Source organism: Bison bison, unplaced genomic scaffold, assembly GCF_000754665.1.
Source record: "Bison bison bison isolate TAMUID 2011002044 unplaced genomic scaffold, Bison_UMD1.0 scf7180017864491, whole genome shotgun sequence".
Taxonomy (NCBI): domain Eukaryota; kingdom Metazoa; phylum Chordata; class Mammalia; order Artiodactyla; family Bovidae; genus Bison; species Bison bison.
Window position 1 is genome coordinate 25,221,212 of NW_011495050.1, and position 10,839 is coordinate 25,232,050.

General features: G+C 42.1%; 1 protein-coding gene across 2 annotated transcripts in view; it reads right to left on the bottom strand.

Moving 5' to 3' along the window:
- Positions 1–499, bottom strand: part of CPQ (carboxypeptidase Q) — a 561,149-nt gene extending 560,650 nt beyond the window's left edge. Inside the window, exon 1 of one of the 2 annotated variants that reach the window (XM_010863545.1) lies at positions 257–499. The gene's annotated coding sequence lies outside the window, so the exon portion shown is untranslated. Of the gene's footprint in view, positions 1–84; positions 138–256 lie in introns of those variants that run through there. The other variant, XM_010863546.1, reaches the window with a different exon arrangement.
- Positions 500–10,839: the final 10,340 nt, after the last annotated feature.

Consider the following 10,839-nt stretch of genomic DNA (forward strand, 5'->3'; position numbering starts at 1 on the left):
CGGCGGCGGCGGCCGTGCTCAAGGCCAGGTTCAGAGCCCAGCCTTCAAGTGGCGGCGGCCACACCCGCGACGCGGCCCCCCCACCTGGTCTGGCAGCTGCCGGGTTTCCTGCGGCGAGAAGGCGGGGCGCAGCGGCCAGGGACTCCGGGCGCCGGCGGGCGGGCGGGGGGCCAAGCGCCGCCTCCACGACACCCGACGACGGCCTCGCTGCGACTCAAGCGACCTGAGGGCCGCGGGCTACCGGCTGTCACCTCACCTTCTGGATCTGCTCCACAGTGTCCTGGGCCCCCGCAGTCTTGCGTCTTTATTTGGAGTCTTTCGGCCAGAACGTTGCTCTCAGGCCTCGCGGGTGCCCACGGCCTTGGACCTCAGAGCCACGAGGGAGTTTCAAGAGCTCAAGTGACCAAAGGGCCTACCTGAGATGTGACTTCAGGTGGCCAAAGGGCTCACCCGAGGTGTCGTATGCTTGCAGGAGTGGCCGGGCAGGTAGCGAAGAAAGGGGTTGAGGAGCTGAAAGGAAAATGTTCAAGGTTTTGCTGTCTCAGCACCTGGATGAGGGCAGTCTGGAAACCCCGGGATAGGTGAGCTGCCCAGCGCCTCCCACGGCTACCGGGGGGATTAGAGCGTTATTGTCCCATCCTGCCCGACAGGGTTGTTGGAGAGCAGACAGTGATGAAGATGGACGAGAAGACCCGAGCTGGGCGAGATCGGGCAGAGTCCTGCCTCTTTGGTTGATGTGTTAATTATATAAGGGTGCCGGAGAAAGGAGATTCACCTGATTACCTGGCGTAGCTTTTTGTATGAAAGAGTCACTCGCATCACTGGTCACACAATGTGTGCTTACGTATTTTCAACATTTTCTGTTTTGATAAATTTGAATTCCTTTGTATAACCACACTCTTATCAAATACAAACACTTGTATTTGTGAGACACGGAGCAATTCAGGTCTCCTCTTTAACAACAACATCAACAACAACAAAAAACCACATGCTCCCTGGAAACTTTAAAAAAGTACAAAATTTGCAATGTCCATTTACCTCCATACACTTAATCCTCAGTTAACAATCTGTCTAAACTTTTAGTAACCCCATTGCCCACTGAATAAAGTGTGAACTCAAACATTCAAAATAGTTCCTCAAAGGTGACCCTGGCCCACCAGGATCATCTCTATGTTGCTATCTCCAGCTCTGCAGTATTACTTTTTCTCAAATTATCTGAGGTAAGAATAGTTTATTATTTATTATTATTTATTTATTATTTCCAATAAGTCATGAACTGTCATTTTTGTAAGATACAACTTAAAACTTGCTAGAAAAGTGAAAAAAATAAAAACTACAAGTCCTAATTTTCATTACAGGTATTTTCAGTTCAGTTCAGTTCAGTCGCTCAGTCATGTCCGACTCTTTGTGATCCCTTGAACCACATCACGCCAGGCCTCCCTGTCCATCACCAACTCCCAGAGTCCACCCAAACCCATGTCCACTGAGTCGGTGATGCCATCCCGACTCATCTGCCAACCATCTCATCCTCTGTCGTCCCCTTCTCCTCCTGCCCTCAGTCTTTCCCAGCATCAGGGTCTTTTCCAATGAGTCAGCTCTTCTCATCAGCTAGCCAAAGTATTGGAGTTTCAGCTTCCACATCTGTCCTTTAAATGAACACCCAGGACTGATCTCCTTTAGGATGGACTGGTTTGATCTCCTTGCAGTCCAAGGGACTCTCAAGAGTCTTCTCCAACACCACAGTTCAAAAGCATCAATTCTTTTGCACTCTGCTTTCTTTATAGTCCAACTTTCATATCCATACACGACCACTGGAAAAACCATAGCCTTAACTAGACGGACCTTTGTTGGCAAAGTAGTGTCTCTGCTTTTTAATATGCAGTCTAGGTTGGTCATAACTTTTCTTCCAAGGAGTGAGCGTCTTTTAATTTCATGGCTGTAATCACCATCTGCAGTGATTTTGGAGCCTAGAAAAATAAAGTCAGCCACTATTTCCACTCTTTCCCCATCTATTTGCCATGAAGTAATGGGACCAGATGCAGGTATAAGTTTCAACTCATTATATAATAATAATAATAGCTTCACATTTATTGGGTACTGTATGCTAAGACTTTAATGCATTAACTGTGACTTAAGAACTCTATGAGTTATTATATTATTATTATTATAATTATTATTCCCACTTTACATATGAGGACATTAAGAATTAGAGAAGTCAAATCACAAACTAGTGAGCTGCAGTTAGCACTATCACCTGTTCAGGCCTATGCAGTCAACCTTAATGGGAGCCCTCCTCCATAAAGCCTCTGCATTTGCTTTGGAGTTGAAATTAATCACACCTTAGGACTTCCCTGGTGGCTCAGATGGTAAAGCGTCTGTCTACAATGCGGGAGACCTGGGTTCAATCCCTGGGTCAGGAAGATTCCCTGAAGAAGGAAATGGCAACCCACTCCAGTACTCTTGCCTAGAAAATCCCATGGATGGAGGAGCCTGGTGCAGGCTACTGCCCATGGGGTCGCAAAGAGTTGGACACAACTGAACGACTTCACTTTCACTTTAGTCCCTCTACCACAACATTTCTCCCCTCGTTGTTTAGGGAGGGGGTGTTTTTATTGTTGTTGTGTATAGGCAGCTTGCAGGATCTTAGTTCCTTGGCCAGGGATGGAACCTGGCCCCACCATTAGATTGCTAACCATTGGACCACCAGGAATTTCAACCCCCACCGTTGCACCCCCATCCCCCTCATTGGTTTTTATTGATGTCTGGCTTTAAGCTTTAAGCATCGCATCAGAGTCAGTGACATTTGTGAATTTCCACCCCTCTTAGTGCTGCTCTCTCCAACTGGAACATCCTTTATGCTCTTGACTCTGCTCCTAATAACTGGAAACCAAGTTCATCTTCATCTTTGTGTTACCACTATCTTTTGTGCTTACTCCATGCTATTTTATAATGATTTGTTTTTATCTGCATCCCCTGTTAGACCACAGCCCTCCCACAACATTCAGTTGTCTTACCAAAGATATTTTTGTTTATTTAATTGAACAAGCACTTTCATTAGCATTTATGATGAGCTATGTACTGTTCTAAGAGCTTTACAACCTGATAAACAGCCTGCAGAGTAGGTTTTATCACCATTTAACCCATGAGGAAACCGAGGCACATAGAAGTTACTAATAAACTCCTAGTAAGTCACAGAGTCAGCCTTCCGAGCTAAGCAACCTGGCTGCAGAGTTGATTTCTGAAGTGCCACGCTGTGCTGATTTTCCACTTGTTCGATGTGCTTTACCTGCTCGAAACACTTCAGTGACTTTCCATCGCTCTTAGGATAAAGACAACACTCTTTGGTGAGGCTTGTAAAGCCCTGTGTAACCTTAACTCTGCAGCTGCACCTCCCACCAAGCTCCCACTTGCCACACTTGTCCTCTTTCCCTTGATCGGGTCATGCTCCCTCCAACCGTAGCACATGTTGTTTCCTGGACCTGGAATGCTCCTTCATCTTGCTCCTTCCTAAATCTACACTTATCCTTCATCTGATTTTAGCTCAGGAAAACCTTCTTAGACTAGGTCAAATATCCTATTACAGATTTTTTTTTTCATGTATGTGCTTTCCATTTTATTTTACTTATTTATGTTTTGGCTATGCCAGGTCTTCATTGCAGTGCACGGGCTTCTCTCTTGTTGTGACACATGGACTCTCTAGTCACATGCAGGCTTAGTTGCCCTAGGGCATGTAGGATCTCCGTTCCCCAACCAGCAATAGAACTCATGTCCCCTGCATTGGGAGGCGGATTCTTAACCACTGGACCACCAGGGAAGCCCCACCTATTGTAGATTTTTAAAGCATTTTTTGGTCTTAACATAAATATCATTTTTAATTTAATTTATGTGGCTATCTGACTAAGGTCAATCTCCCCCTTTCAGCATTGTCGGCTCCATAAAGGCAAGGATTATCTTATTTGCCCACCTTTATAGCCTCATCAATAAGAATAGTATCTGACATGAAGTAGGAAGTAGGTAAGCATTCACTGAATGAATAAAGTAAATGGTCTTCTAAGCATTATGAAAATACAGGAGGGGCACAGTGTTGTTCTGATAAATGTTGACTAATCAGTTGAAAAAAAAAAAAAGACCCTGATTTGCACCATTTGTCAATTTCCCTTGTGTGAATACTTCCGCTGTGGCCAGTTTCAAGATGCCAACCTGATGTCACGCAACGCTGAACTTGGGAAATGATGTGAATAATCGGCTTTAAGACTGTTCCAGTTGGCTCCAACACACCACTGGAAGGACACCAAGTTAGTGGGACAGAGAGTGGCTCACAAAGTCCAACCAAGCTGCCTGGAGATCTAACTACGATCTCAAGTATGAATGTTAGTTGCTCAGTCAGGTCTGACTCTCTGTGACTCCATGAACTATATAGCCCACCAGGCTCCTCTGTCCATGGGATTTCCCAGGCAAGAATACTGGAGTGGGTTGCCATTCCCTTCTTCAGGAGATCTTCCCCACCAAGAGATTGAACTCAGGTCTCCTGCATTGCAGGCAGATTCTTTACCATCTAAGCCACCAGGGAAGTCCCAAGTATGAATAGAAGATGGCTTTGGGAAATGGGTATATGTGTGGGACAAATACAGGCAAAGTGGGTGAGGAGAAAGTTCAGTAGGGCGGACATGTACATTTGAGAAAAAAGGCCTGGTAAATCTTAAGAGGTTCAAACTTCATCTTTATGGGAAGCAACACATTGGCTTAGGAAGGTGAGCAGAAGGCTAACATTTGGAGAGATTGCTCTGTATGCCTTTGCTAAAAGGATTGGACACAGTGCGGTCACCTAGAGAAGAAATCCTGGTGAACAGAACCAGGATAGGGTTGAAGAGAAAGTGCTGAGAACTGTAAAAGGGAGCCTGGTAGGAAGTGTTTGATGTGGAGATTTGGACAAAAGGGCAGTTTGGCAGACCTAAACTACAACACAAGTTTCAACAAGGTGGAACCCCAGTGCCTGAGGGATGGGAATCAATGTAAGGCTAGAGACCCATAGATTACACCTGATTATAAGCGCGGATTTAGAAACAGGCTGCAAGGCTTGAGTTTGATTTAGTCACTTACTACCTGTGACAGGTCATTTAAGCTCTCTGGATTTACAGTTTTCTTATCTGTTAAAAAAGAGGAGTAGAAAAAAGGGGTATATTCTGATGACAAGATATGTCAGAGTAATATAGTACATGGAACATAAGTGTACAATGAATATTTTTATAATTTAACAGGAGAAAAGAAAGTCAGGCATCTTGGTTTATAAGAGTGGTCTTCAGATCTGAATAATGTTCACTTGGGGAACCACAAGGGGTACTTGATGGGGCGATCAATATTATCCTCCAATCGGAGATACTTAAGAGAGTGACAGGGGTTCTGTTAATACTTACGCCAGAACAACAGGCATAAACTGGAATGTGTAGTCATCTTAGTGATGAAGGACTTTCCAAGAGGCAGACAGGCATGAAAGGCTTAAGATCCAGAAGCTCAAGAAAGAATTCCTCTCACATATCCCTCATCTCCCTAAAAATGCATTGTCCTGAGGGAAGAGATGTCCCTGAGCCAGCTAAGGGACATTTTGATAATGCCCTTAATCAGAGTTATACAGATCTACATGACCCCCATCTATCTCATTCCAGTATCTTATATTTATATTCAATAGTTGTGAAGTGAAAGTTGCTCAGTGGTGTCCGACTCTTTTCGACCCCATGGACTATACAGTTCATGGAATTCTCCAGGCCAGCATACTGGAGTGGATAGACTCCCTTCTCCAGGGGATCTTCCCAACCTAGGGATCAAACGCAGGTCTCCCTCATTGCAGGCGGATTCTTTACCAGCTGAGTCACAAGGGAAGCACAAGAATACTGGAGCAGGTAACCTATCCCTTCTCCAGTGGATCTTTCCGACCAAAGAATTGAACCAGGGCCACCTTCATTGCAGACGGATTCTTTACCAACTGAGCCATCAGGGAAGCCCATATTCAATAGTTAGTGAATTCATAATATATTTTAATGAATTTTGAACTACTGGTAAATATAATGATAATTCAATTCAGAAAAACATTTTAACACAAGACCTTATGGTCACAGGAAATTTATGTGTATTTATTAATGTAAAGTACTGTTGCCTGGAAAATCCCATGGATGGAGGAGCCTGGTAGGCTATAGTCCATGGGGTCGCTAAGAGTCGGACACGACTGAGCGACTTCCCTTTGACTTTTCACTTTCATGCATTGGAGAAGGAAATGGCAACCCACTCCAGTGTTCTTGCCTGGAGAATCCCAGGGACGGGGGAGCCTGGTGGGCTTCCGTCTACGGGGTCGCACAGAGTCGGACACGACTGAAGTGATTTAGCAGCAGCAGCATTAATGTAAAGAATTCTGACAGATAGGGAAGCCAAAAAATACTTTGAATCATAAAAACTAGGGGATAAAGTCCTGGAATAAGGGCATTGAGATGGAAAAATAAGTTCATGGAAGGAAAGGAACTGTGTAAAATTTATAACTATTATAAGTTTTTTCAACTATTTTTAAATGGACTATGGTGAGTAGCCAATCACTGTGAAATTTAAATGCCATTGGATACGAAGAGTGATATAACACTTTTATTGTGAAATGTCAGTATTCACAATGCTGGAAATTGTATTCTTTGTAACTATTATAATTATAATGAAAATTATAGAAGTAATTTTTTTAATGTCCCAGAGAGTATATTAGCAAAAACATTGAAAGACTGTGAGTTTATGTGACCTAGAACTAATGCAGAGAGAGGCCATGGACAAGTCATTTAGCCTCTCTCTGTGTTAGTTTTCTTATCTATAAATAGGAAATAATAAACCTACTTTGAGGATTAGATTGAATAAACTTTATAAAAATTCCTTACAAGTCTGGCATTCAAGCCTAGTACTCAATAAATGGTACAAAATGGTAGTCAGTGTTAGCAATAGCTAATATTTCTTGATCACTTACTATATGCTAAGCACTGAGCTAATGGAATTTAATTTTCATATGACTCCCTGAAGTAGGTTTCTATGAATCATAGATGAAGAAAATGAGGCACAGGGCAGTGTCATTTTGTTTTTCAAGTACTTTTCAAAGCAATTGGTTAATGATAGAGCCATCATTCAAAAACAAGTACTTGGACTCTAGAACTTTCCCTGGAAACAACTGTATCTTGTTTTTCTTCCCTAGAGACTCCTCTGGCCCATCCAGAAAGCTCAGTTACTATCAGAATTTAGAAATAATTATCTGCTTATAAGTGGAACTCTTCACTGTGCTGCTGCTGCTGCTGCTGCTAAGTCACGTCTGTCGTGTCCAACTCTGTGCGATCCCATAGACGTCAGCCCACCAGGCCCCCCCATACCTGGGATTCTCCAGGCAAGAATACTGGAGTGGGTTGCCATTTCCTTCCCCAATGCAGGAAAGTGAAAACTGAAAGTGAAGTTGCTCAGTCAACTCTTACGATCCCAGGGTCTGTAGCCTACCAGGCTCCTCCATCCATGTCCATGGGATTTTCCAGGCAAGAGTACTGGAGTCGGTTGCCATTGCCTCACTGTGCTAGGAGTCTCTTATTATTTTTCTCATTACTGACTTTCCAACCCTTTGTACATTACTGCACACAGGGAAAATATCTATAGGAAACAATGGATTTGAAGAACGAGGTATCTCATTGTAGGAATGACCAGCCCAGTAATTTTTTCCTCTTCAGGCCTGGCTTAACCACTCTTGAAGGTTGAGTAGAATCTGGCCTCCATACACATGTAGTTCATTCCCAGGACACAGTGTACCAAGGCACACAGATTGGGAAGCTCTAATATGCATACTACTGAAGAGAAGTCTACACCTTCTTTTTCCCTTGACGTGGGTTTGCAGGAATAACTGTGGGTCCTTATTTTGGTGGGTCCTGATCAACTTGGCATTATGAAAAAAAAAAGGTGTTTTTTGTCAAAGTTGGCATCATCAGAATATTGCAATTAGAGAAGGTGTTATAATCGAATGCTATCTGTCAGCTAACAAAAGTCAATGTTATGTTGATTCTTCAAAGAATGCAGTAAGAAGCATTACTTATTCCCTTTCATCACTCACTTCTTACTACTCTCCCAGGTATGTGAAAAAGAGGTCTCCCTGAATATGAAAGGCTGAAACTTATATCTATTCCTTTAACTTGTCTACTGTAAATCCATTGGGGGAAAATGAGTGTCATTATAATTAAAAGCTGTATAGAATCAATGGATTTTGATCATATGTCTCTGTTTCTAGGCAACCACTTCTAATTAAGATTATATTAAATAGTATAAAGAGTCTGATAATTATGAATGCCAAATACCTGTGTATAACTCAGTCACTTTTCATGTGAACATACCTGTATAATCAACATAAAGATCAATAAATACTATTACCAGTACCACCAAAACCCCTTCATGCCCCTTACAGTTGTTACCCACCCACAAGGATACCCCCTTACTTCTAACACCATAGATTAAATCATTTTGGAATTTTATAGAAATGGAATCATAAATTTATATTATTTCCTATCTGACTCCTTTACGTTTGATGGCACAGACACAGACATATAGACCAATGGCCTAGAACAGAGAGCCCAGAAATAAATCCTCAGCTATATAATCAAATTTTCTTTGCCAAGGATGCCAGGACTACTCAATAAAGAAAGGATAGTCTCTTCAATAAATGGTTCTGGGAACCTGAATATCCACATGCAAATGAATAAAATTTCACTCTTACCTTATACCATATACAAAAATTAACTCAAAATGGGTGGAACACCTAAAACATAAGACCTAAAACTATGAAACTCTTAGAAGACAACCTTGGAAAGAAATTCCATGACATTGGCTTTGGCGATGACTTCTTGGATATGACACCAAAAGCACAGGCAACAACAGTAAAAATGTATTAAATGGACTTCACCAAAATTTAAAACTTCTGTGTTTTGAAGGACACAATCAACCAAGTGAAAATTTCCCCCTAAAAACAGGAGAAAATATTTGCAAATCATGTATCTGAAAACAGGCTCATACTCAAAATATCTAAAGAACTCCTATAGCTCAACAACAAAAAACCCCCAGATAGCTGAATTTAAAATGGGCAAAGAATTTGAATAGACATATCTTCAAAGATAATATACAATAGTCAATAAGCATATAAAAAGATGCTCATTAATCATTAGAGAAATACAAATCAAAACCACAATGAGATACCACCTCATACCCATTAGGATGGCTACTGTTTGAAAAAAAACAACAGGAACTTCAAGGAGGTTCAGTGGTTAAAACTCCAAGCTCCCACTGCAGGGTCATGGATTTGATCCCTCAGAGAACTAAGATCCCAAATGCCACAAAGTGCTGCTGCTGCTGAGTCACTTCAGTCGTGTCCGACTCTGTGCTACCCCATGGACTGCAGCCCACCAGGCTCCTCCGCCCATGGGATTTTCCAGGCAAGAGTACTGGAGTGGGGTGCCATAAGTGCAGCCAACAACAAAACCAAAAATAGAAAATAACAAGTGTTGGCAAGGTTATGAAGAAATTGGAACAGTAGCAGCCTGTTAGTTGGAATGTGAAATGGTGCAGTCACTATAGAAGGGCTCTGTGATAATCTAGAAGGGTGGGATGGGGAGGGGGATAGGAGGGAGGGGACACGGGTGTACCTATGGCTGATGCTTGTCAATCTTTGACAGAAAACCACAAAATTCTGTAAAGCAATTACCCTTCAATTAAAAAATTTTAAAAGTGGCAAAAAATTAAATTGAAAAAAAGAGAAAAATGCTCAAAATTATAAAAATAGGATTATCATAGGTTCCAGGTATCCTATTCTGTGTATATATCCAAAAGAACTGAAAGTAGAGTCTCAAAGAGATATTTGCTCATCCATGTTCATAGCAGTGTTTTTCACAAGAGCCAAGAAGTGGAAGCAATCCAAATTTTCATCAGTGGATGAATGAATAAACAAAATTCAGCATATAGATCCAGTGGGTATTATTCAGTCTTAAAAAGGAAAGAAATCCTATTAAATGTTACAATGTGGATGAATCTTGAGGACATTATGCTAAGTTTGCAGCCCCATGGACTGCAGCTCACCGGGCTTCTCGGTCCATGAAATTTTCCAGGCAAGAATACTGGAATGGGTTGCCATTTCTTCCTTTAGGGGATCTTCTTGGCCCAGGGATTGAACCCACATCTCCTGCATTGGCAGGCAGATCCTTTACCACTGAGCCACCAGGGAAGCCCAAGCCACTCACAAGAAGACAAATATTCATAAGATTCCACTTATATGAAGTAACTAAAGTAGTCAAATTCACAGAAGCAGAAAGTAGAATGATGGTTTCCTGGGCCTAGCAGAAAGGGGAAATGGAGAGTTGTTTAATGGGTATAGTTTTCAGTTTTGCAGTATGCAAAAGGTCTGGAGATTTGCACGACATTGGAAATGCACCCAACACTACTGAACTGTATGCTTAAAGTGTATATGTCATATATTTTATGTTCCATGTTTTTTTTACCATAATTAAAGCATTTTAAATTTAAACATTGGAATAGAACTTTTAACAATGAAAGTCAGATAATGTCATCCTGTTCAAAACTCTCCAGTAACTTCCCATTGTATCCAGAGAGTCAAGGTGCTAATAACAGCCTACAAGATGTTGCGTGGTGTAGCCTCCATCCTCACTTCTTCTCCCCAAGGTTAGTCTTCTCCAACTAGACTGCTTTCTTTGTTGCCACTCCTTAAACACTCCCACATTAGAAACTTTGCACTAGCTGCTCCTCTTCCTAGACTTAGCCAACTCTTCGTCAGCCGTGTCCTTC